Consider the following 4940-nt stretch of genomic DNA (forward strand, 5'->3'; position numbering starts at 1 on the left):
GTATTTTAGCATACCATTAGGAGCAGAGTTACTAATATCTGTGCAAAAGATATCCCAAGAGGATGGCAACAAACAAAGCAAAAAGATTACTTTCATCTCAGCATCAATGGTCATAGAATCAAGATCATTGTTATGGCTGGCAACACTAGATGACTTCTTCATACGAAGGTTGAAAAGTTTTCGCATCATGAAAACCTTATTGCTAGTCGTATCCTTTTTGTAAATGTCCCATAATTTTTGCCATAAAGCATGAGCAGTCTCGCATTCTAACATTGAAAAGTACATCGACTCACCAAGGTGCAGTCTAATCGTAGACCTGCATAGCTCATCAAGCTCCTCCCACTAAAACTGAGTCATTTGCATATCTTCAGTTCTATCTGCTTAAACAATAGGCAACTTTTTCTTCTTTTGGACAAGCACATCATGCATTTTGGTTCCTCCAAAGCTGAAAATTAGTGCCATCAAACTTCTTTATGTCATAAATGTCACAGTCTTTGCTAGTAGACATGGTGACAAAACTACCAAAAGATTCTGGGAAAATTTTCGCAGAGTCTCCTTTGTATATGGGACTATGTCAACCGAAATACAAAACAAAATGACCAACTATGTCACTCACAAAGCATAAAAGAGGGCAATGCCTCTCAAAACACAATGTATAAAGACCAACTGAGGCGCATAAACTGTCAAACTGACCATAGACTACCAACTCGGCGTCAAAAGCACCTATACCACTCTATACATGTCCTATGGAGAGGCCTCATAAGGGATGCTCCAGCTACCTGTATCACCGAAGGTATCTCCACATTTGAGAATACACCAACTCAATGAAAACCTCATGCTATCGACCCTCAACAATGTAGGTTATGCAAAAAAATGTATAGCCAAGTCTCAGAAATGGCTATCATTCGGACCAAGTCTCAAAAATGGACGAGACTGCCGTACTAGTCAAAAGATGGCTCCACAAAAGCGTATAATAGCAGTATCCACAAGAGACGTACAAGTCTGTCATGACGCTCAAACACGCACCTAAAGCATGTGCATGCAAAGAAATATCCCTGCGAGGAGTCAAACTGCTCCCAAAAGAGTTCAAACACTGTCAAAAGTGCCAACATATACATATACGCCAAAAGAAACTGCTCCCACTGGAATCAGAATATCACAAGCACTGAAACCTGTAGTTTGTGAGTCGATGCCGATGCCGTAGTTGAAGCCAAAATCAAGGCCGAGAAGCATAGAGGAAGCTAACCAAGCCGCTCTATGTACCTGTATCAGTACCTATAGTCGAAGAAGACAATGGCGTCAAACTCCCACTCTATGTGTGTGTATGAGGCCACTCCAAAAGAGGCCACACACTCCCGAATGGACCGTGGGCTCTCGTAGATGGAAGAGACTGTAACAATGGTACCTATAATGGTTATGGAAGCTCTACAGCACAAACTACCAAAAGAGAGCTGAAAAATATAGCTCCTAATCCAGAGCTCGAATACTGTTTCTGATGGCATGAATGGATCCGAAAGGGGGGTAAAACCAAAGACAACTGATAAAAACACTCTCGAAATGTTGAATTTGCCGATGCCAAAGTCGGAACCATGTTTACACTCTTGGAAGTGCACGCACGCGAAAGCGATTTTGGGAATGAAATAGCTCTGATACCAGATGAAGGAGAGGAGCCGAGAGCACAACGGAAGAGGAAGAGGAATACACACAGACATTCACACACCACAACCACCATAGCCACACACACAGGTTTGAGGGGGAGAGCCGACACACACTATGTGCCCCCTTTCTTTCTTCTCTATCTTATGCACTTAGGCACAATACACACTACTTAGTCTTAGTGGCTCACACAAGTGTATAAATGTACACTTAGGGTTAGTAGCAGTTAGTGATGGGCTGTCATCCACATGGCCATTAAACCTAACATGTAGTTGGTGTCTCTTCCTATAGTGGATATGGCACCCTTAACACCAACAATGCAACCAAGAGTTACATTGCACCGCTTAACCTCAAAACAAGACATAGTGAATGGGGTGGCTATCAAGGTGTTTTCAAAAAGACTAGAAGTGTTTGCATCAAAAAACTGGTGTAGGACAATCTTAATAGCTCCCTTGTCCACATCATTGAGCAAGGTGAGGAGATGATGCTCAGTGAGGGGGCTAGATGGGTGAAGTTACTAAAATCCCAAGATCTGTGATGGGCTTCTCTTAAGTATGCTTCCGACAATCTACTTGGTATGAATGGGTTATCTATATCTCAAAAGGCTTTTTGGTAGAGAGACCTTGAAAAGAAGTTTTGACAAAAAAAACCTTTGTTAGCAATTAGTTCCTCTTGTTCATCAAGATCTACTGGTAGTAAGGGGTTGTCTATGGTAGAGGGAGGAGACATGCAGATTTCAAAGAATCCATTGAGTAAGTGGTGCTTCCTTTGTCGAGCCATGGGGGGACATTTTGTAGCTTCCTCCCATGCCTATCCATAAACCTACGCATGATGTTAGGAGTGTTTCTAAGCCATTCCTTCTATTCCTTAGTATCATTGTCCACAATGGCTTGTAGATTAGCATTAATCTCCCCCAAGCGTTTCATGGAAACATTTGGGTTTGCCTCCGCCATTACGTATAGCCGAAACCATGTTGTGATATCCAATGTTGTGATATGAGCATCTCACTTTCCTCTTTCTCCAGGGTTGCATTATCAAATTGCACAAGAGTACTATGGAAGGAGGCATGGATGATGCATAGCACCAGGCCTTGTACAACCGAAGCATGTGATGGTGTAAGGAGTTCATACCCAAGTGCCCAAAGGTCTAAGTCTCGTCCTACCAAATTCTGTGATGATCAACAGAGTAAACATTTGTTATATTTTAGGACTATGTAAAAGCGTATGCAAAGAACCTTTGGCAAGAATAGAAGTGCTTGCATGAAAGCTTTTTAGAAGCGAGTAAGTAAACAAGAGTGTAGCTACATCTTGGTGGTACCTTACAAAGAACATCATAAACATCACAGATCATGGTTATAGTCAATTCTTAGAGTTTTACAAGAAAAAAACTTCATGATAATGCTCCAACGGATTTCAATTAGGGTAACACTCCTGCAGTGATGGTAGAACTATGCAAATCAGGTGTCTCCATAAAAAGTTCTCTTAAGACTTGAGATTTTTACTAAAATACAACCACGGTATTTTCATGGTGTGTAAACAGAGCAGATCTACAACCAAGAGGCATAAGCCACAAAAATCAACAAAAATCTAAAGTTTCTAATCTTTCCAATGCACAAACTTTCATGGTAATACACTTGAGGTTCAGAGAAGACAAGATTCAAGATTAGTCAGTTTATAATCCTCTCCAATGCACAAACTTTCATGGTAATACACCTGAGGTTCATAGAAGACAAGCTTCAAGGTTAACCAGATTTTTGTTGCCTTTAAAGCTCAACAATCAAAGATATTATTGCGTATGTATATTGATGAAAGAGAGTCACATAATATCGCGATGTAGTTAAGAAGGCGAGGATTCATGTATACTAAGGAGTGTACCCACCGCTCTATGATATGGGCCTACCAAAGTAATGTAAATTGGTGAAAGAGAGTCACATAATATCGCGATGTAGTTAAGAAGGCGAGGATTCATGTTAAATACCGAGGAGTGCACCCACCGCTCTATAATATGGGCCTACCAAAGTAATGTAGTGCCAAGGGTGTCACTTGCTTTTGTTTGTGTGCAGTCGTTGCAAGCCATGTTGATCAATAAAATGCACATCTCTCAAAAAAACTCCATGTTGAGAGAGTAGACTTAAATGATACCTTGATTAATGACAAACTAACAACATGATTGAAGTGTACAAGAAATGGCTACTTGTATAGTAGTTTGCAAGTGGCTAGATTCACTTCTCAAGTGTCACATAGGCATCATTCCCGAGGGTCAAGGGGCAACTCTCAAAGGGCAAGAGTAGCTGCATAGAATGTGGAAAGCTAGGGGGCTAGGATACCTTTTTCGACTCTTGTGCAACTCACGTACCATGTGTGCAAGGCCATGTTCCTTCACATGTTCATATGATGACTAGGTAGTTAAATGTATAAGAGATGATTCACATGCCAGCTATTGGTATAGGCCAAAGGACACAATCTCATGGTTACCCAATATAATTTGCTAGTCAACAAGGTAGACCAAGGGGTTTAAACCATAGAAAGAGAGGCATTGCAAATAGTACTCAAGGCCACAAAGTTCAAAGCATTATTTGTTGGGGAAGCTATATTATTTCTATGTTTGTTATCATGATTAATTTATCTGATTAATAAGGTCATCATCCAAGGAAGATTGATGTTTTCATCTATAATATGATTTTGAGATCTTCCATAAGCTTGGCAAGGCTCACGGTGGTGCACATTTTCTATCTAGAAGTATATACGGTATCTCATTGATGTCATGATAACAAAGAGCTTAGCAAAAGAACAACCACATACAACAATTTCATATCAAGATATAGACAGGTACTCCTTTAAGGACAACGAAACAGAACTGCTCCAAAATTGGGGCATGAGAGTCCTAGGTAGCAAAAATTCCAATTGACATGGCTATCATAGGCAGGTAGTCAACACATTCAATGCTGACACAATCATAGTAACAATGAATGAAAGACACATCTAGTTAACTAAAGTAGCAATCTGCCCCATCTTCAAATTAGCCTTTGATCAGAAAGTCCAACCTTGTATAGAATCAACAATTTTTTGAATGAGACACCCGACTCAAGAAAGAAGAGGAAATCAAGAGCCAAAAAACTCCAAGTTAAAAAATCAGCTAACTAATTTGCAAGCTGAAGCCATTAGTATGAAGAAAGATCCCACATATGTGTCAGAGAAACTCTTCACCATGCTACTGGTCAGAGCCCTAAACAAAAAATTTCCAATCAATCTAATTTTTATTCTATACCACAATGTAGTGATGAA

This window comes from Adiantum capillus-veneris, chromosome 12, assembly GCF_014529385.1.
Source record: "Adiantum capillus-veneris isolate H3 chromosome 12, ASM1452938v2, whole genome shotgun sequence".
In the NCBI taxonomy this organism is placed as follows: domain Eukaryota; kingdom Viridiplantae; phylum Streptophyta; class Polypodiopsida; order Polypodiales; family Pteridaceae; genus Adiantum; species Adiantum capillus-veneris.